Below are 22711 nucleotides of genomic sequence, written 5' to 3'. Positions count from 1 at the left end.
TATTATTGGTAGGAGTAACATGAACTGTCGCCTGGTTGAGAGTAAAGGAGAAGTGTAACCACTGCTTCTGTAGAGTTCTCCTTTTGGGGCTCAGAGGAGATGGTAGCAGTAAAAAAACCCAAGATATTCCACATCCCATTTGCAGCAGCCAATGACTACATGCACATCCCACCAGGCATTTCATATGGAATATCTGCAATTCACTTTCTCTCATTGGCACTTGAGGAGGGACTAATAACTACAGTGTGCTGCACTGCAATTTTCCAAATTTGGGGGTTTTTGAAAAAAAAATTAAGCCAAAAAATAGGTGGGTGGGGTGGGGTGGAAGGTTTGACCAGCTATTGAGTTGGTCAGAACTTTTTGATTTTCAAATAAATAAATTCAAAACAATAACAAAACTTAAAAACATTTCAGGACCCCCTCTCCCCCCCGGCCAATCATTTCTAATTGTTAATTATTTCTGTTTCAATAAAGCCTAGAGCCCCCAGTCAAGACTGGGTGTCCATTGTGCAATGCACTGCACAAGCACATAAAAAGAAACAACCCTTGCTCCAAATAGTTTATAATCCAAACAGAAAGGACAAGGATGGGAAGGGAAGGAGAGGCACAGAAAGGTGAAGTAATTTGCCTACAGTCACAGAAGGTCAGTGGCATTGCCAAGAACAAAACCCAAGTCATCTTAGCTCCAACCCAGTGCCTTTAAATTGTCACGGTACTAGTGTCCCCGTTCATGTATAATTTGCTTATTTCAGGAGCAGGGTAAAAGCCATTAAAGCTTTCCATAAATATTTAATGTTAAAGGAGTTTGTTAAAACAAAGTTTAATTTGGATGAAGCTGTTGCGTCCCCCATACATCCTTCTGGGCAGAGGGGAAGGTTCTCAGAGAGCTGAAATCAGCAGACTGGCAGTTTTCTGACTTGGTGAAAATAACGTAGCTGTATGTCAGCAGTGCCTGACAGCTTCCAGAGCCAATACCTCTGACAGATGGGCAGGACCACTTTAGACCTGTACTAGGAGAAGTGACAATTGAACCAAGGCGCCTAAGAGACTTAGACATGTTTTGAAAATTTTACCTGGTATGACTTCAGCCAGTGAGGGAAGAACATTTGCTAGAGTTGTTTCAGATGGTTCAGTCGTGTCAATATTAGGGGTGTTTGTGGAACACAGGAGAATGTTTCTATGTGCTCATAGGGTCTCATAATTATTCAAAACACCAAACGTTTTCTTGTTTAGATGAACCAACAGATACAGAGGTTAACTGATGTGCTCAAGGGCACACAGCAAGTCAGTGCAGAACCAAGGTCTAATAACAGAACCCTGCCATCCTGACCCTAAACCTCCTGCTCTGACTAGTAGAAAATATTTCCTTTAAAAAATTAAAATTTACAATTCTAAATATTGAAAATACATCCTAGTACTACCGTAACTCTTTCAATGGCTTATACTAATTGTCCTCATTTTTTCTCCTTATTATTACTGCACATTTGTTCCCCATTTCAGAATGCTTGTGATCTTTTCAGTAGGTTCCTAACTCAAGACAACTTGCTTTTAAAATCCTGACTGTTATTAATCAATACAAATCACTAAATCTAGCTAAAATCTAGCCAACCTAAACAAAGAGCATGAAATATCAACATATTAATAAGCAGACACTCTTTTTAGGCAAATTGTCAGGAAAAATTAAGTTTAAAAAACTGCAAGCTAGACAAACCAATATACCTCCAGCTATGAAATTCCTACCTTTGAATTACATTCAACCATAGCATTTAAAAGTATTGATTGTACCTAAATTCCCTGCTACATGAAAACGATTAAGAGAAGTTGGAGCGTTGAGAAAAATACTAGTTCCTCAAGAAAATGAAAGAGCATGAATGGCAAGATCCTGACACCCTCACCCAAGCAGTCATTCACACTAGTAATCCCGTGTTAATGAGACCCTCTGATAAATAAGGCTTGCAAGTTCGGATTCAAAATGAACCTCTAAGGAGAGGTCTACATGGCAATTAGACACAGGCGGCTGGGCAGTGCCAGCTGACTTGGGCTTGTGGGGCTCAGGCTCGAGGGCTCTTTAATTGCAGTGTAGCCCTTTGGGCCGGGGCTGAGCTCAGGGACCCTCCCACCTCGCAGGGTCCTAGAGCCTGGACTCCAGCCCCAACCTCTACACTGCAATTAAACATCCTCTTAGCCCAAGCCCCAAAAGCCCAAGTCAGCTGGCACGGCCCAGCCTTAGGTTTTTAGTTGCAGCGTGGACATACTGTGAGCCCCATACTTACTCCTGAGCTCTGATATGAACACAACAGAATATCATGCTTCCCGCCCCATTTATTTTATACGTAAGGTGCGTGGTGGGAGAGGAGGAGGGGGGAAGAGCAGGGAGAGCATTGTATGAAATCCTGCTCTTTCATTAGGATCTATTATTGTAATTTATCTCTGGGATGCGGTCACGCAATTCCCATTACAGCTGATGTGACCTATGCACAGAGAGGGGAAAAACAGACATGGGAGCATGCAAGCGATGCCACACCGGGCAATTCTAACTCTCAGGGGATGACGCTTCTGACGGTTATTGGTAGATGCCCTTGGCTCTTCATCAAGGCTCCCATCATTAACAATACATTGCTTGATCTCTTTAACATGCTCAATCATTGCCCAGATTTTAACTAATGTCAGGTCTACTATGGGAAGGGCTGGGGGGTGGGTACTTGGATCGGCCAATGTGGTGAAGGACCAGACTCCTGTGATACCAAAACCCCTTGGAAAAGGGTCCCCTGTTCTTTCCGAACAACTTTCACCTCAGACCTGACAAACTCACGACAGCAGACACACGTCTTTCAGGATATTTATCCATAAAGGGTAACATGTAAGGTATCTACAGAAAGCTCGTAACTTGTCAAGATTCATAATCATTGTGAGATGTCTGTACGAATAATATTTTGGGAATAATGTCTTTCAATATAAAGTGTGCTTTATGGACTTTGAAGCAACTGCAAACAATCAAAACCACTTGAAGGTAAAAAAGGAACTTTGCAAGATAGGGGTTCATCCTCTATTAATGGGAACATAAGGCTGTTTTCAGTATAACACAGAGGGGGGGAGAATCCCGCTGAATCCTTTCACTGAGGAGCCATCTTGAGGAGCAAGGTGTTCTCATAAAAAATTGTATCCTAGTTCTTGAGAAACCAGCCAGCTCTGTAACAGAATGAACTTGATGGGGAAAACCTACTTTTTTAGATAGGAAAGGTCACTATTAATAAAAGTATAGATGCAGGTTCGCCTTTTATGATTTTGTTTTGTATTGTAACCATTTGTTTCCATCACTCTCTCTTGTTTCTAGTTAAATCTTTATTGTTTCTTAAATAAACTGACACTTGTTTTATAAATAAGTGCTCACAGGCACTGTGTGGTTCACAGGAGCGGTGGTCTAAGGTAAAACCAGTAAACTAGAGTATGCTGCACCTCGGGGAGCAGAGGATCTGGGATCTCTGTGAGTAGTCAGTATCAAGGGCTAGATAGCACAAGGGAACGATTCAAAGGCACTTGGGGATGGGGGTGCTCCTATTCTTAACCAGCAAGGCGAAAGTTGGGCTGGCATAGCCCAGAGGAGAGTGCGTGAGCAGCTGAAAGGCTGGTGGTGTCAGGGATCTGACATCCAGTCAGACACAGGCAAGACTCCCTCATGCCGGGGGGAGGGGGTAACAAGGTGACCCACAGTCCTGGCTGCCCCAAGAACTGTCGCAGTCCCCATTTTATTAGGAGGTCATGGAGTTAATTGGTAGGATAGCCTGGAATAGAATTCAAGTCACCTAATTCCCTGTCCTGTGCTATTATTCAGGTTGAAAATCACTGCTTTCCTCCTTTAGGGCTCACCTCTGCCAAGTGCTGAGTACTTCCTGCAAGATGCCATGTGCTCTCAACATCCACTGACTTCCAGAGCAGCAGTCAGGTTACACAGGCATCGTTCAGTACCTTGCAGAGCCAGGCACCTCATTAGTATCTGAGCCAATCCACTCTCTCTCTGTCTTGCTGGCACTCATATCACAGTTCACATTACTACTGCTTGGCACTTAAAATAGCACTTCATATTTTCAAAGCTCCGTATAAGCATTAACTTGAAACTAGCTCCATGTATGTACTAATATCAAAATCAGGACCAGCCCTCAACCAGCACAGCTAGCAACAACATAGAGTTTCCTCTGCAATCCAGGAATAGATATTTAGCAGAAATAGAAGTCCTAGACAGACTTTGCGAAAAGGTAGGTCTGATCAGTGGCAGAGAAGATTAGAGAGTTCCCGCCATGTGCCAATAATTACAAAAGAACAAAAGGCATCTGAAGTAAACATTGCTTCCAGGAAATTGGCAAGTACCAAGTGTGGTGTCCCTGAACTCTCAAAATCCCAAGTGCTTTTCTTTTTCTTTTTATACTAGATCTGAGCAGCCAGAGACAAAACATAGCATCCACTCTCTCCTGTGTGCAAGTGAGCTACTTAGATGGGGAATCAAAATGGATGTGGAAACATAACCCAGGCACTTTTGTAACTTCTTCAAAAAGAGAAAGTTTTACCTTTGCACTGTTCAGCATTTAGGAATAAACTATGTGGCTGGTTTAAGTCACTGGTCGGACACTGCTGGCAAGACGTGTAATCTGACGACAAATGGATCTTGTAGAGCAAATTGCTCGCACTCTCTCTGCAAAAAAAAAATTAAGAGGAAAAGCAGATTTTTCATACAAAGTAAAAAAATAAGTCTTTGCTTGAGAAAAGTAACAGAAAAAGCTAGAATTGTTCTCTCAAAGGAAAGAGATCTGTTTGAAAGTAGATTACACATCATCTTCTTATGCAGATAATCTATGTTTTCATTGAGCAACTCAATTGTGCAGCAAGCACTTTTGCATGAATTGAAAGCAACTTTGATTTATCCAGCTTGCCAGGTTTTGTTTAAGAAAAACCAAGCCATATCTTGCCTGTGAAGATGATAGTCACTATGACACGGAAAGGCCAGTATTTTAGCTGAATATACAAAGCCCTTGCTGTCTGTCTTTCTCTCCTCCCCTTTCCCTCCTCCCCCAATCACCAACCCAGCTTCAGAATGATCTCACATAGCATTGGTTGCAGCAGCCACTTCCAGCGCTGCACTTTGACCTGCTGTTAAGTTCTTTACTAGCTGTGAATTAGTTAGTAGATTCCTTACTGAGACTGTGTCTGCGCACACACGTGTGTGTGCACACATCTGTATTTCCACTTTACACAAAACTTGCAAAATAAAAAAATCACTGACTGATGTGGCAAAGGCTGCTTTTAAATGAACTCTCCCCCCCGAAAAGCTTAAAGAAAATAATTTAAACTCAACAATCCTTAGAAATCACGTGTATGAGTTAGTGCATGTTTGTTAATTCAAAACTTCTTCCACACAGTCTAATATTTAATGTAGATTTCATATATAGAGGCCTCCATTAAAATCTGTACAGTTTTACTTTTCACAAGATTGATGCTACCAGAGTATTTCCTGTACTTGGCATAAGGAATACCACTGCAATGTTAATTACCTGCAAACAGCAATTGCACAGCTTTTAATGGGGAGCACTGTCAGTCACACAAGGTTTTAACCAATTCATGCATACCCAGGTCACTTATATATCATTTATGTAGAAAACCCTTTTTATGCACCAAGCCAGACTAAATTAGATCCATTCAACATTGAGGGGCAAAAATTGGGGATTGGCCCTGCTTTGAGCAGGGGGTTGGACTAGATGATCTCCTGAGGTCCCTTCCAACCCTGATATTCTGTAATTCTGTAATTGAGGTTAATAATTACTAGTTATGGGGGAGAAAAAGAAGCAGAGAACTGGACTAAAGGTCACAAAATGATGTTGCACCTGGCTAGTGTGGTGACACAGAAATCATATTGTTTCCCCTAAAACTAGAAATAATCCACAAAGCCCTGACTGACAATGCTATATGCTCATAACGTTGTTTCAGACTATTGAAATCAAGACAGAGGATGTAGCATCTAATGTCTTCCAGTTGAACAGATGGGGGTGGGGGGACTTTTAATTAATTGAAGCCTGGATTCTCCATCTATGGTCTGAAGGCCACTCTCTCATGAACCACAACTGACTGAGACCACCACCGGAGAAGCAGGAGGTTGGTAATTAGGAGGGGAGATAGACCAGAGAGGGTTGCTCTCTGATGAACTGATCCACAGAATGACAGGTTTCATAGTAGCAGCCGTGTTAGTCTGTCTCCGCAAAAAGAAAAAAAGAGTACTTGTGACACCTTAGAGACTAACAAATTTATTTGAGCATAAGATTTTGTGAGCTACAGCTCACTTCATCGAAAGCTTATGCTCAAATAAATTTATTAGTCTCTAAGGTGCCACAAGTATTCCTCTTCTTGATCCACAGAAGAGGAGGATGACAACAATTTCCCTTTCCTATTACCTAGAACGTTCACAAATATTTTAGCTGTGTGATGAAAAAGCCAAGCAGGAGGCGGGACCAGGAGAGTCAATGGTTTGGGAGTACTTTAAAGAAGAAATAGGCCTACACCCATTGCCAGAACTCTACTGCTCCCTAAACTTTGGATGTTCCTACATGGAGGTATTTCAGAATTTGAGTTTTGCATCTTTGCCCTCTCTCCCAAAGGCAAAACCCAAATCCTGCCATTCCTGAATTCTGGGTGACAGAACAAAAAAGCATCCTCTACTGAATCAAGCACATATCTGTTTTAAAAGCCTTTACAAAATGCAAACATCCATAAAATCAGAAGATGCACAACAACTAACATTGATCTTAATCTCCACTGGAGGTCAGAGGAAACACCCTCAGTTTTAATTTACGAGTGAAGCAAACCAGAATGTTACAACAGCAGAGCTCCTCATTTTAAATCGGCTATGCTATTGCTGTTTGCATTAGAATTGAAAGAAAAAGGCATTGAGACATATCGGAACGAGCATGGGGTGGAAGCTAGAAGTTCCCTATCTCAAAGGCCTGTTTCTTCAGTAGACGTGACCAAGTCAATCAAACTCTCTGCCTCAGTCTTCCCCTATATAAAATGGGAGTGATAATCCTTACCACATCGGGACATTGGGAGGAATAATTAACAAACATCTGCAAAGTTCTTTTAAAAAATGTCAAGCACTACATAAATGCTAAGTATTTCACACTATAATTATTTAAAATGCTAAATGGTTTAATTTTAATAGGGGAGAACGTACAACTACCATTGCTTTTTTTCCACTTGCACAATGGTCAAAGAAAATCCTAGCCAGAGTCAAGTAAAGCCTCTCTTACTGCTCTACCAACCGGGATGGAGGAGATGACACGCATGCATGTGCAGTGAAAGGTGGTGGCAAGGGGAGGGGGAAATGAGGAGAAGGAACGTTGCTTTCCAAGGACCAGATTGGTTTACCACACTGAGCTGAGTTCTGGACCGCACAGCTGCAAGTTATAAATGTCCAGGCAAGCAAACATGAGTGGCATCCCTTCCAGCCTGCCAAAATTCCAAGCAATTAGCACAGCTAGCACTTTCAGCTCTTTTGCAGGTTGCCTAGATCAAGCCTCAAGAGCAGGGAAGAATGGAGGGAGGGAGCATTGTTTTAAGAAAATATGTTAAATCAATTTTATTTTTCATTTCCACTGCTGAATATTACTTGGCTCTCTCCACAGCCTTTATGAATGTTTGCCTTACGCAGTAATGCATTTGCCAGAAATCAATATCCTCTTATCCTCACTAACTAGTAGCCAGTGTCATCACCTTTGCAGCTGCCCAGCACAGCCGGAACAGGAGAACTGGTTTCTTGCTTGTCTTATTTCAGACAACCCATAATGTTCGACTTAGACACCAGAGATAAATACTCCTATTGCAGCTGGTTGCCAACAGCTTTTAAATCAAATTCTGTGTCTTTCAAACGCACTTTTCCACTGAGTAAATATGGAGGGGCCATTCCAGGACCTCATTTTTAAAAAAAATAGCTCCTTACCAGAATATGGGGAATTTTAAATTGACCCACCATGATGGCAAGTGAAGGGTTCTTACCCTTGGGAGATGTGGGAGGAAGGAAGGGACAAAGCAAGATATTTTAAGTGCTCCCATAGAGTACAAATGATAGGAACAACAATTATTATTTGTACGGTAGCAATGCCTAGAGGCCTTGATTGTGCTAGGCACTATATATACTTGTAACAGTGGGCAGTCTCTAGAGATAACAGCTCAGAATCTGAATGGACAAGAGAAATGGTGAAAGGGGAAATGGAGGCACAAAAAGATGAAATGGTCCCAAAGTCAGTGATCAAGCCATCAAACCTAGTTGTCCCATGTCCCATTCACCAAACCATCCCACTCCCTCAGTCATTCATGGTCCCTCAGCTCCAGCATTTCTGACCCCTAATGCAAAAATCAGAGAAAGTCATAGAAATGGGGGTTACAAATTTTATAAAAGCCTATAACTTTTTTCCTCGGCTACAAATCTTCCCAACACATGAACAAATACTTTCTAGATCAAATTTGTAATATAACAGTATATCCCCTTTGTATTTTAATCTTGTCTATTCTCTGCATTTTCTGTCTTGTAAAAAAATGTTAATAACAAGCTATCATTCTAATTCTCTGCAACTCCAAGCTGGCTATGTCTACACTAAAGAGGCATAGCTCCATAGTGCAGTGAAGACACAGCCTAAAGCGACAGAAAGGGTTTTCCATCAGTATAGAAGCACCTCCTTCCCAAGTGACAGCAGCTAGGTCAATGGAAGCATTCTTCCAGTGACCTAGCTGTGTCTACACTGGGGGTTAGGTTGGCATAGCTACTTTACTCAGGGATGTGGATTTTTCACACCTGACTGAAACAGCTAAGTCAACCTTAATTTTCAGTGTAGACTAGACCTCTATTTAAAGTTTATCCTCCCAGAGCATTGAAGATGGAGTTAGTCCAACACCCATCAGGTGGGTAGCATCTAAAAGCAATTCCAGACCATTGGGACAACAGACTGACTCAAGATAAGTTGGGGAGACTTTACCACAGAGCAGTTCAACCCTGGGTGCCTTTTTGAGTGCCTTCAGGCTCCACCATTTTACAATCACTGCGTGGAAATGGTATCTATGTGCCAAGGAGAAAAGTTGTGACGCTGCCTCAGACATGGCCACCAGTCCTCTTTTGGAAAGGATAATGCAAAAATACAGCTGTCTGAAAAGCATATGGGATTCTACAGTGGAAAAAAAACAACCTTTAACGATCAGGCAGAAAAAAATCCCAAAATTCCAGACAACCTAATATCTTGCTTCCGAGAAGCATGTGCCACACATCTCGATATATGCCCCTTGGATTAGTCCAATCAGTGATAGAAAGCCTGTATTGTTAAAAAGTGGGAAGTGAGGACTATTTCCTCATCAGCACCGCTAGATAAACGAATTCTCACCTGAAACACCAGCGACCCAGCCACATAAACACAGCCCAATTTAGGGCCAAAATAGCAAGTAGCCAGGAGGCTGAGAAGGAGCTAGTGGATATTTTGCGGGAGGTTGTATAAAACCCAACTCACTTAACACACAGTTGCGTGAAGACTGCATGAGTCTCAGCATGCAATGCTTGATGTTGCCACACACTGCACTATAGAACTGTGTTTGACCCACACACAGTACAGTACAGACTGCATGGAACCCACACCCACTCGGGGTGGTGCTCTGTCTCCCTTTAGTCATGGCTGGGCCACATATACAAGTTGATGACCCTGCTGCAGCCTTTGTGAAAGGAGCCCTGTCTTTTAGCTCAAGCCACAGAGACTCATGCTTTCAGATCCTAAAAGTCCCAGTTTTGATTCCTGCTGCTGACATCACTCGGGGTGCAGCAAATTGGCCACCCCAATTGAACATAAAACCCTCAAGACATTATAAGCTAGTCTGTTTATACGCTTGTCTCCTTACACCCATCTTTTGGAATTGAACTAATCGGTTGTAACCTTTATATCAGTATTTCATCATACAGATGCTGGAAAGGAAACGTCAGAATGCTGCTGTTGGAAATGCCCCCTACATTTTCCTCCCAAAGGGATTTAGTATTGCAGTCTAATACTTTCTTCTAAATGGGCAAGTGCCAATTTCGACTCTGTTAAGACAAGTACATTTTATATTTGTAATGCTTGGTTGGTAAAAAGAAAAACAATAGGCTTGTTCATGAAACACGAAGGTTGGTAGTACAAAATAGTGAAGCAAGAAGTTGCTTATACCAAAGCTGGATCCGTCATTCTGGTTTTATATTATACCTCTTCAAAACCGTAAAGCTGTCTCTACTGGGAGAGATCCATCATTCAAACAATAGCATCTGATGACTGTCATAGCCCCTTTGACACCGCTGCCTGCCATCTCCCAGCGTTTATACACTAATCAGTTTAGTCTTCCCACTTGGATGTGTGTTAGACAGCTGTTTCTAATGGCTTGTATTTTCTTAAAGCCTCATAGAGCAGAGAGCCAGAGCTCTACAATTTCTCTGCTCTCTCGGCACAGACTGCCCCAAAGGAGGAACAAAACAACAAGAAAGAGGGCATGGAAAAAAACCGATTCATTTTCATGCTTCCTGAATCATGGAAAATCTCAGCTCATTTCTAGTTAATGCTCAATTGTTCTTTTCCAGCATATTAAATAAAAGCTTTTCTACAAATTTGACAGTTATCTATTACTAAAGTTAAAATTCAATCACAGGTCTCTTCACAAATAGCAAAGAGTTTTCTTTTCTTTTTTAATTAATATATTCAATTTTTAAAAGATCTTGCCAGCAGCTGAAGTTGATGCACTTGAAGTATATGTGTCACTCTTATTTGTAACTTTGTTTTATAAATAAATTATTTAAATAGGCTTCTTTGATTGCTCAGAGCATCCAGCATTAAGTACTGGGGCATAGCTTTAGGCATAATTGTACTACTGAATTCATCAGCTGCCTAATTATCATTCATTTTGCATCTATTTCTGCTAATTAAAAAGAGAAAAACTCTTAACAACTTTTACATAAATATGGTATTTGTTCCCTGTAAAGACATGAGGTTAATTTACCAGTGATTAACAGATTATCTAATTTTATAGCTGTCATTCTGCAGAGGCCAGTACCCCACAGCCTTGGCAAAAGGAAGCAAAAAAAGGAGAACTGAAGTTCTCTCTCTTGCTATAACCCCCCATTACATCCTACCTAATCTTAAAAAGAAAAGGAGTACTTGTGGCACCTTAGAGACTAATAAATTTATTTGAGCATAAGCTTTCGTGAGCTACAGCTCATTTCATCGGATGCACACGAAAGCTTATGCTCAAATAAATTTGCTCGTCTCCAAGGTGCCACAAGTCCTCCTGTTCTTTTTGCAGATACAGACTAACACAGCTGCTACTCTGATACCTAATCTTAGTCACACTCATTTGCTACATCATTTCCAACTTTGGATTCTAAGTGGACCATCACCAGGGACTGACCCCAGGGGCTGTCCCAGAGCTAACAGCATGAACCTCCATACCCTGAGCAAAAGACGATTCACATCGAATTCAATGGCTCTTGGATCAAGCCCTAAGGGTCTACACAGCAATTAAACGACCACAGCTGGTCCAGACCATCTGATTCAGGCTCAGGCTGCGGGGTTGTAAAATTGCTGTGCAGATGTTGAGATTTCATGAGCTCTGGGACCCCACAAGAGGGGAGCGTCTCAGAGCCCAGGCTCCAGCCTGAGCCTGAACGTCTACACACAATTGTTAGTCCTACACTCTGAACCTCAGTTAGATGACCTGGGCCAGCCGTGCCATGCCATGGTCTTTAATTCCATTGTAGATGTACCCTAAGTGGCCTAGCTGGGGGCTGTAGTAATCTCCTTTCCCCTGTGGATCAGTAAGAATGCATGACACAAACACACTCGGCTCTTTGGAGCAAGGTCTCGCTCTTTCTTTGTGTATGTCTAGATGGAAAAAGAGAGGGTATTCTTGACTTGCATTAGCTAATGCATTTTAAAACAGCAGTGAAGACATATCACTGCCCGATAGGGCAGCCTGGGCTTGCTTGAATTGGAATTGCTAACTCGAGCTTAAAGACAAGCTGCTGTATCTTCACTGATATTTAAATCCAAGTTACTTAACATGGATTAAGATAACCTGAGTTAATTTCCAATTTCAGGAAATCATGGAGAGGGTCAGACAATAATTATTTAGTAACAATAGACACATTCAAAAAAGTTAAAGCTTTATAATGTTAAACAAATTGTCAACATCACATATCAGAAGATATAAAATAAATATCCTTCAAACCAAAAACTCTAATACATTCTCAAGAAGCATTTTTCTTGGTTTGCCTCTCTGTAAATTGTGATGATGTTCATCAATAGAAATATCTTTTTCATTGGTTTGTGTGAAATTGACATTGGCCAACATTTACGGTTAAATGTCTACTTCTTCCAAGCCTGTATTTAGATAACAAAGAGTAGCAGCATTCCCATTTTGCCCAGGGGCTGTCCATGATCCTACCTAGCCACTCCAGGTAATGGGAGCTCCAGCCAACCTCACTGGTCTTGGATGGGGACCCAGCAGTACCTTTCTCTGCTGTTCAGTAATTCTCTCCCCACCTCCTCTGATTACTACCCTAGGGCTTGTCTACACTTGCAATTTACAGCACTGAAATTTTCTCAAAAATTGAAAAAACACCCCCCTGAGTACAGCAAGTTTCAGAGCTGTAAACAGTGCCCCATCACTGGTAGCTATGCCCCTCGTGGAAGCCGTTTTTTTAAGAGCGCTGGGAGAGCTCTCTCCCAGCGCTGTGCCGTGACCATACAAGGCACATTAAAGTGCTGCCGCAGCAGCATTTTAGCATTGCCAGTGTAGACTAGCCCTTAGCTGCAGCAGCAAGTGCTCCAACCTTGCCTGCCTTCCTGAGGGCTGCCTCTCAGCTGTGCTCAATGGGATGCTCTGACTGAAGCTGAGAAGCAGCTGCTAGCACTTACTTTAGGCTGAGAAGGCTGCAAAGCCTGCATTCCATGCTGGCATAGAGGTCTGTCCCAGTTCGAAGGAGGGGAGAGAGAAATGGAGAAAGAGCACAAAGTGGACAGCAGTGAGGGTGAATGACTGGGGTGAATAGCCAACGTAACAAGACAATTCTGCTACAAACAACCCAGAGATCTGAGGGCAGGTGGGAGACTATGCACATTCAGGTGAATTTTAGTTCTCTCCCTTTTCTTTCTACCTTTTCCTATCACCATTCTAAGGAAAAAAAATAACTTAAAACGCACCCAAGTGCACACAACCCCTTATATGGTTGGTGGTGAAGACCACCACGCCTTCCATCTAGCACCTCAGCTAACTTGGCAGACTGTCCCTTTCAAAAGACAGCTGTCAGCATTTAAAGCCAAGGTCCTCCTCTGAGCGGAGAATGCACGTAACCTGATGGAAGTGGAGGGAAAAAGGAGAGCTGTATCTGGTACATACCAAACCCCTCCAGTTGGCAGATGAGCTACCCAGAGAAAGGGATCAATACCCAGCCAGCCTCCACCGAAATATAGGGCTTTAAGATGGGCTGAAGGGCATTTAAAGTAGGGAGAAATGCATCAGGATGAAATGAAAAGTGCAGTTAATCCAGGAGGGATGAAGTTAAATACCAAAACTACAATTCATTGGTACAAAATAATGTTTAAGGGCCAGATCCTGATCTGGGGTAAGTCAGTGTAGCTCCATTGACTTCAGCTTGCGCTAGCTGACAATCTGGCCCTTATTCTTTAAAGACAGACAATGCCAACAAAAATTCAGGCAAGAACAAACAAGGTTGATCCCACCAACTCAGGTTTTGCGGGCAAGCAGCATTTTAGCTCCCCATAAATCTTCTGTTGGTGCATTAATTATAAATATTACCACTCCAGAACTCCTCCCCTCCCTGCAGGTAGTAGCTGGGTAGCCAAGTTACTCAGTTCAAGAAGCATGGGTAGAAGTTTTAATTAAGATTAGACACTACTACTTAGGGTTAGTCATTCTTTCGTATATCAATTTCTGAAGGATTCTAGTGGGGATAGATAGTATTCCATTTTTTTTATCTGAACTGAAATTTAAAAAAAAAAATCCATGAATACCCATTAAAAGAAAAAGAATCCCACCAGACCACAGAGATGTGTAGACTACTATACTATTAACAAACTGTACATGCAAGAGCTAACTGAGCATTCAGGAAGATGTAAAAGATTCATTTCACTACTAGCAGGACAGCCAGTTGTGGGCTAGAAGTCACCAGCCATACATACAGAGTGTTAGACTGAATCATTCATCTGGTAATAGGTAGCTAAACATTTGGGTTGGCTCTTTTTATTTGCCTAAAGTTTGAGCACCCTGTGAGTAGCTCCTTTTTGTTTAGGATCTTCTTAAACTTCAATACATTATTCAAATTTGAAAAATACACAGGAATAAAATGGAAAATGTTGTCAGAGGAAAATGTTGTCTTCACCAGTATTTGGAGTTCTACTGATTCAAAATAACCCACCCTATTAACTGTGGTGTGTTCATTGTTTGGGTTTGGTTTTAGGGTGAGTTATTTTTTATGTTCTCTTGAAAAATTAAGAATAAGCTTAAAATAACGAGATTAAAAATAATAAAAATTGGGTTACATTGTTTGATCTAAGCTAGTCCCTTATATTATAAAACCAAACAAATGAATTGGCTAAGTATTTCTTTACCTCTGAATTTTATTGAAGGAGTTCATGATATTAAAATGACAAACTAGATCAGAGAGTTCAAAAGGCAACATATACTTTATATAAAAATAAAATGTCATCTTCATCCTTATGGTGTACTAAGAGGGCTAGAATAAATTTAGATAAGTCTACCAATGGAAACAGGATTTGTGATTACAAAGCCAAATAACAAGACCCAGTTCTGCAGAGACTGTATGCACTGTGAGTAGTCCCATTAAAGTCAGTGGATCTAGTCATAAGGACAGATCCTCAGATACTGTAAACTGTCGCAGATCTACTCAAGTCAATGGAACTGTAACAACTGAAAACAGCTGAGGATCTGGCCTACAGTGCATAAACTTAAGCACGCAGATAAGTCTATGCAGGATCAGAGCTAAGGGTATATATTTGGAAAGGCAATTTGTTATCCCCAGATTTAACCTTACCACTGAAAACTAGCTCACTTCACTAGCCAATGAACCTACGAGCCAAATGAATGTACATAAGCCCATCAAAGCTAAAGAAAGTGGCCTCGTAATTAGGAATTTGATTAAAATATGGAACAAAGCAGTAGGCTTTCTAAATGAAGTCAGTTTTTTAGACAATATAAAATATAGAAATTATTTCAATGCACCTTCAAATGAACATTGTTAACTGATAGGAAATAATACCTTGTCAGTTAGATATAATTAATACAGTACTAAAATTATTTCAAAAGCCAAAATTAGAAGAGTTAAATTTAGCATTTCATCAATATTTACAGATGACAGCACAAATATTTTGGACCAGATTTATTTACAAGTTTGGAGAGCTCTGTATTCCACCATACAGAAATCTTGTCCATAATTTTGATGATTAAAAAAGCTCTACAATATTTACCAAAAGGTAAACTAGCAATGGCTTCAACATCCATTTTATGGATGAAAGAGTAATGACTAAAATCTTAACTGAAGATATACTGCCTACAGTTCTCAGATCAATTAAATATCCTCTACAGATACTACTCTAGAATGATTAGGACACTTTATTTTATGTGCTGTGTTCCTGTGTTTCATTAAGAAAATTTTCACATATGTTGTGAACGTCCTATACACAGTTATTCAAGTGGTCAGACCTTCATGCCCAACTGTCTGTATGTCTGGAATCTATGTAACCATGCTAGAATGAAGAACATAAGGAGAAGTTTTGTCACATGGTTTCATAGGTGGCCAATGAAGCAGCAACACTGATAGTTCTGTGGTAGAATTCTTGAGCAGTATTGTCTAGTGGATAAAGCAATGGCCTATGACTCAGGAAACCTGGACTCTAGTCCCAGCTCAGCCACTGGCCTGCTGAGTGACCTTGGGCAAGTAACTTCACCTCCTGGTCTCAATTTTCCCATCTGTACAATGGGAATATGATGGTTGCCTCCTTTGTAAATGGCTTTTGATGTCTACGAATGGCAAGTGCTATTTTAAAGAGTTATGTATTATTAGCAGTAATCTCATTGTGCCTGAGTTCCTGCAAAATGGGGGAAATATAATCTACTCTCTCTCACTCATCTATTTAGACTGTAAACTCTTTGGAGCAGTGACTGCCTCTTAATACATATTTGTACAGGCCCTAATATAACGGTGTCCTGACCTCAGCTGGGGCCTTAAGATGCTATTGGAATACAAACAAACATCAAATGCAAAATTGCTGTCCTTTGGAAATATGGCAGATTGCCTAATATGCTTTCTTGATTTATTTAAAATATTTACTATTTCTAACGGGAAATAATGTGACAAGGCATAAAGTTAAATATATTTTACTCATCTGGCACGCATAGATAGCCACATAATATAAAGATTATATAGTGTAATTGTGACTTTACTCAATGACAAGAACAACAGAAAGGAAATTTTGGACACAACTAGCAGGACTTTTGGTTTCTGTCACTTCCCTCTGTGTGTGTGTGTGTGTAAATGATAAAATTATATAAATAAATGTATTACAAATAATTGACAGTTATAGGAGGTACACACATTTATTACTCGCTTTATTATAACTGCATATAATCTATGCAGGGAGGGGGACTAGATGATCTTTTTAGGTCCTTTCCAGCCCTACATTTCTATGATTCTGTCACAAATATAAATTGAGATATTTGAATTTATATGTAATTAATCAGAAGTAATAATATTCATGAGCATTTTATTACAATGTTCTTTAATGGACAGAGATCATATTTAATACAACATAATTTGAAATTGAATAATAGTATTGTTAGAACTTATTATGAATGGTGAACAGAACAATTTCTGCCTCAGGAATTATTTCAGTCACATTTTATGTTATAAGATATTCATACACCCCTTTTTGTATTTTTATTACTAAGTTCAATGTATAACATTTTTTAAACAGCCAGACAAAACCAGAAGCTTGTCAGTGACACAATAAAATACATTCAATGTTAAGTAGTCCTTTTCTCACTAAATTTTGCAGATTACAGAGAAAGGGAGGGGGAGAGAGAGGAACAAACATCTGAAACATCTTCCCCTTTTCTATTAATCAAGAAACCTTCTTAAAACCCTCTTCTTCCACCTCACCCTTCATCTCTCAAATCCAGTCTATTCCCACTTTTCCCCTCATCTTTTATTCCTTGTATTGTAGCTACCTGAGTTAGTCTGTAAGCTTCTCCGGGTAATAAAGGGGTTTCATTTGAGTTTGTATAATCTAACTTTCAGAATCTGGCTCATTGAAGTCAATGGCAAAACTCCATTGACTTCAATGGGGCCCAGATTTCACCCTAAGTTCTCTGTAAATAGTCACACTCTCTCCTCTCTTCTCATTATATACAAGTGGCAAAGCCACTCCCAGGTTACGCATGTCTTCCCAAAAGTGGAAACAGAAACCCCCAAAACTTTATAGTAACCCCCACAGCCCAGTCATCTATGTTGTTAAAATCACTGTCTCCCGCTGAGTTGTCCCTTTTGAAGTCTGTTAGGTAATGGAACAGTTGGGGCGGGGGGGGGGGGGGGCTGACACTGCTTAGCAACATTTGCGATTGCAGCACTAACTCTGTTTTTAGAATCATTTGTAATTTAAGCAACTGTTTGTGAAAGAAAAGAACCATCACAAATGCTTATACCCATAGACTGGTATGTGGAGAGCAAGTATACGCCCGCTCCTACACAATCAGTGGAGGAAAGCACAGAGGAGCAATCAGAAAGATGCCAGAGTTGCAAGGGTTAATATATCTGCTCTTTATTTAGATACACTGAGAACCAGCAACACTCTTGGCAACTTATAGAGTCAGTCTGTGAAAGGCACAGGCATCCATAACCTCTCTTTATATTCCCCTTTTCAAAGCACATTCATGTTTTAATCATTTTGTTTTTAAATTAAGTTCACTTTCAAATATCCCGTCAGCCCCAACACCCTCTTCCCCCATCACACACAGGCATTCAGCCCTTTATTGCCTGGTTAATATCGTTCATACACGAGGGCAGGCCTGGGAAGCATAATTACATATCTAGTACCTGGCTGTATATGAACACTCCCAGCGATAGTGAGTTCATTGCCAAATCTAATTTGTGAAGAGCACAATTTGCAGCAGATGGATAGAAAAGGCACCCACATGGGGTTGCCTTTCATTCTGCCCACTGGCCTCAGCAAGAAGCCATTCACTGCCTCTTCCCAAGGCTAATGATACAGAGCATTCTGCGCAAGACTGAAATAATCCTCATCCAAAGATTCCAGCATTAGCCTTCCCTTGAAAAAGGAGCACTGTCATATTACAAGACAGAGAATGGCCGTAACTATCACAGCTATCGTTTAAGGAGATTCAGTATAGAGTATATTAGTCACCTTGCATTCCTTTGTAGCCTCTAATAGGCATGTCTACATTGCAATTAAAAAACTCTGACAGTCCCATGCCAGCTTATTTGGGCTCATGGGGCTCAGGCTAAGGGATTGTTTAACTGCAGTGCAGAAATTCAGGGACAGGATCCCAGGCTCCAGCCCAAGCCGGAAGGTCTACACTGCAATTAAACAACGCCTTAGTCAGAGCCCCATGAGCTAGAGTCAGCTGGCACAGGCCAGCCATGGGTTTTTAACTTTAAACAAGTCACAGAATATCTGATGTATGTATACAGTGAGTGCCCTTACAATTGTATTATTTTGAAAGATTATATGGAAGTTTTGCTAGAACTTTCAAAATAGCCCAACTTTTGCTTCCAATGGATATTTATTTATTCACTTGTGGGATTTTTTGAACCACCACAACCAATTCAAATATTGTACTATTGCCCTTTGTGTCATGCTTCCTTTTGACCTCTTAGCTTCTTCCTGCCAATACGCTTGGAATAACCGTGTTCCAAACACCTTCCCATTCCTTTAAATGAGTCCTTTAAAAAAAAAATCAGCACATATCTTTTGCAAACACACAAAGAAATCACTGACATGTCTGATCCATTGTCCTGTGTATTTTTTTTTCTGCATTCTATTATAAGGAATTTGGGGCAGAAATTTGATCTTTACATGTCTTATAAGTCACTGCATATACTTTTTTTCAATTTTAGAATTGCAGAAAAGGGTCCACAGGCAAAATTCTCCCACCAGTTCCTCTTATTAGTTCTCACTGTTCATACCATGTAAAAGCGGCAAAGAGTCCTGTGGCACCTGACGAGGTGGGTCTTTACCCACGTAAGCTTATGCTCCAATACATCTGTTAGTCTATAAGGTGCCACAGGACTCTTTGCCGCTTTTACAGATCCAGACTAACATGGCTACCCCTCTGATACTGTTCATACCACGGTTTCTCTACATAAAGAGAAACCAGATGGGATTCCTGCTTCCCCTCTCTGTGCAGCACACCTTTTGGTGTTTCATTTAAACAATGATTGTTAAAAGAGAAAGCGGAGGAAAACTTGTATGGCTCTTGTTTTGACATAAAATTGCCAGGTGGGCCAAATGCACATTTGCTGTGAATCGCCATTTGCTTTTCATAAGTTCAAGCTTCATGATGCTAGACATCAGGGAAACACTTTCATTTCGTAAGTGAGTGGCTTTGTCTGGCAGTATCATTAGCAAAAAGAAACCCATGTTTCCGCTTCACTTTGTCTCATTATCCAAAATACCATGTTCCTTTTTTATTAAAGTAAGAAGCATTGGCACTCCCAGCAGTCATCCTGCTGCACTCTATCAACTGATTTTTAAGGCTCATGGGGTACCAACAAATATTTAAGCAAACATGGCAACCCCCTTGGGTAGTCATATTAAAAAGTCCTATATTTACTTCTGTATTTCAAGCAGCAGAGTAGTTCCCTGCACAATGTGCACTACTCCATAACTTGTTGCAGATGAGAGGTGTCTATTCGTAGAACTCCCGGTACTCGTATACTGTGGTTAAGCAATGTAAGCTGTAAAGGTCTCAGTAACAGGATTTTCTACTGCAGTGTAAGGATGGGTCATTTCAGATTGTCATCCCCAGTGTGTAAAAAACATTCAGAGACTGGAAATTAAAAAGGTACCTTATATGGATGATTGGTAAGACACAGTAAGCAATGGCCAACAGCAGCATAGCAATGCTGTCAGAATCTGCACAGCAGTCCCACTGCTACTATATTAATGTACTGGAGTGTTTAGACAAAGAAAGAAAAGGAGTACTTGTGGCACCTTAGAGACTAACAAATTTATTCTCTAAGGTGCCACAAGTACTCCTTTTCTTTTTGTGAATACAGACTAACATGGCTGCTACTCTGGAACTAGACAAAGAAAGCAGTAGGAGGGAAAGGGTAGTGAAGGTAGGAAATTTACCAGAATCAGATTTTCAATCAAGCTAACTACGCCTGCCGTGTATGCACAAAGCTTAAGCTGATACACTTTGCATACAGGTAGCAGAAAAAGGAGAAAATCAGAACACAAAACAAAAGCACCCAATGAAGATCAAGTAAGAGTCAGTGCAAGTTCACACACAATTGGGAGAATTTTCCTCTTCCTAGTGTTGTTTTTATGTTTTCCTGGAAGCTGAATTTGCCAAGAAACAGTTATGAAAATGTTGGGGGGAGGGGAAGAGTCAGCCTCACACACCAATTATTCTGACTCTGAGTTTATAAAACGTAAACTGTGAGGTCAGATTGTCAGAGCACGTACAGGATGCTCACATTCCATTCAGCCCGGCTGCTGAGGATTTGGTTCTCTTTGGTGAAAGATTCAGGTCTGATGAAGTTCACGCCCTGGCTGATAGGGCAAAGCTGACCTCAGCTACAATATTCTCTTAGTAAGACAGAGAATGTCTCTTCCACCTGTCCCCATGAAAGCTCGCATTCCTTTATGAGGGTAATTTTATTTCTATCAGGATCCCAGCTTGTTTCACTCAGTGCCTAGCCTTGATGTGCGCATGTGGGTGGGGGGCAGGGGTGTTGGGAAGAGGGCAGGGAGAAAGTGAGGTGGGGGTTAGTCGTGGTTTCTCCAAGCTTCCACAAAACGCATCTCTCCAGAGTTATCCCAGTGCTATTCATTAATTGTTTTTCAGGGCTCTGAAAAAATCAATGTGATTTGTGCTGCAAACTGATCATTATGACAGGAAAACCTCTGCAATGAAATTGATTTGCTTAAATATAATAACAATTTAACAGTGAGTTGTAGGAGAGGAAAACCCTCAAGATCTCAGACAGAAAGTGAGATAAGCAAGAAACCTCCTTGCTATGCTAACTAAATGGAGGTTGTTTTTTTTAAAAAAATAGGCTTCAGAGTTGTTAAAATGGAGATTCCCCATTCCAGCTAACACAATGCAGAAAAAGGATAGCCAGGGCAGCCGAATCACAACATGCAATTGGCTGGGCAAACAAATGAATCAAAAGATTTTAAATGTAGGGTCAACTAAGATTTTAATGCCAGATACATTAGTGCATTTATAAATTACACGCAGCAGTAACGATTAAAGACTGTGAGCTGTTCAAGTATAATACACATTCCAATCCAGGGGATAGAGCTCTGGACTAAGAGTCAAGAATTCTGGTTTCTATTCTTGGTTCTTACACTATACACTTCATCTCCCTAGGCCTGTATCTCCTCTCACATTCTGTATTATTTGTATTATCGTACAAATGCTCCTACCTAAGTCAAAATTCACTGCTCCTGTTTCTTCTGCTTCTCTTGTTTCCTTCAAATTTTAGCTTCATCCAAGACCTAAATCACAATACTTCATTATGATGTGAAAACCTCTTATTTCTCAAATCTAATCATATACTTTCTTACTTCTTAAAAGTAAAGAAAGATGGTTTTGTCAACCTGGACAATTCTTACAATATTGATTCCAAAAATTAGCTGATTTTTTAAAAACTTGACTATGATTTAATATTCAATTAATGATTATTCTGAAAGTAATCTGAACTATAATTACTGTTTGAGATTAATATTATAGCTCCAAGATGAGTACATTTCTCTGTTCTTCAAGATGTTCGGAGAGTTTACTTATTTACACGATATGTGGGTATGAACTATTGATATTATAATCTTTCAAAATTCCATCCTTTGCTATCAGTTGATGTCAGAATTGGAGTGAGTGAGTAATTTATAATAAGGTATCCAAGTTACATAACCAAGCTGACATCCTAAGAGCAAAGTTCATACTGCTTACTAATTATTATGGTTTCAAAAGCTGGATGATCCAATGGTTAGGATGTTAGCCTTGAGCTGGAACACCCAATTGCCAGCTCTGCCACATATTTGCTTTGTGACCTTGGGCAAATCACTTAGGCTGGTCTACACTGGGAACTTACATTGACAGAAGACTTCTTCTGTCAAGCTGGCTACCACCTCTCAGGAAGGTGGATTACTTGCACCGACAAAAGAACCCCTCCCATCAGCATAGGTAGTGTGCTGCTGTAGAGGTTTAAATATAGACATACCCCCGTCTCTGTATCACAGTTCTCCCACTATAAAATGGGGATTACAGCACTTCCCTACCTCATAGGGGTGTTGAGAGGATTACTATATTAAAAGTTTCTGAGGCACTCCGATGGAATTGAGGGCCACAGAAAGTATCTAGGGCAGATAGACCCTACATCTTATTGATCAGA

General features: G+C 40.6%; 1 protein-coding gene across 31 annotated transcripts in view; it reads right to left on the bottom strand.

Annotated features, from left to right (window-relative positions):
* The window catches only part of ZMIZ1 (zinc finger MIZ-type containing 1), a 504711-nt gene that overhangs the window by 380248 nt on the left and 101752 nt on the right, over positions 1-22711 (bottom strand). For 25 of the 31 annotated variants that reach the window (XM_043518779.1, XM_038410178.2, XM_043518791.1 and 22 more), the window contains one exon: positions 4563-4687. The exons of the other annotated variants lie outside the window; for them this stretch is intronic. The gene's annotated coding sequence lies outside the window, so the exon portion shown is untranslated. The remainder of the gene's footprint in view (positions 1-4562; positions 4688-22711) is intronic. 31 annotated transcript variants of the gene reach the window in all.

The sequence above is a fragment of the Dermochelys coriacea genome, chromosome 7 (assembly GCF_009764565.3).
Source record: "Dermochelys coriacea isolate rDerCor1 chromosome 7, rDerCor1.pri.v4, whole genome shotgun sequence".
NCBI classification, from domain to species: domain Eukaryota; kingdom Metazoa; phylum Chordata; order Testudines; family Dermochelyidae; genus Dermochelys; species Dermochelys coriacea.
Note: the sequence above shows the minus strand (reverse complement) of the source record. Positions and strands in the feature narration are given on the sequence as shown.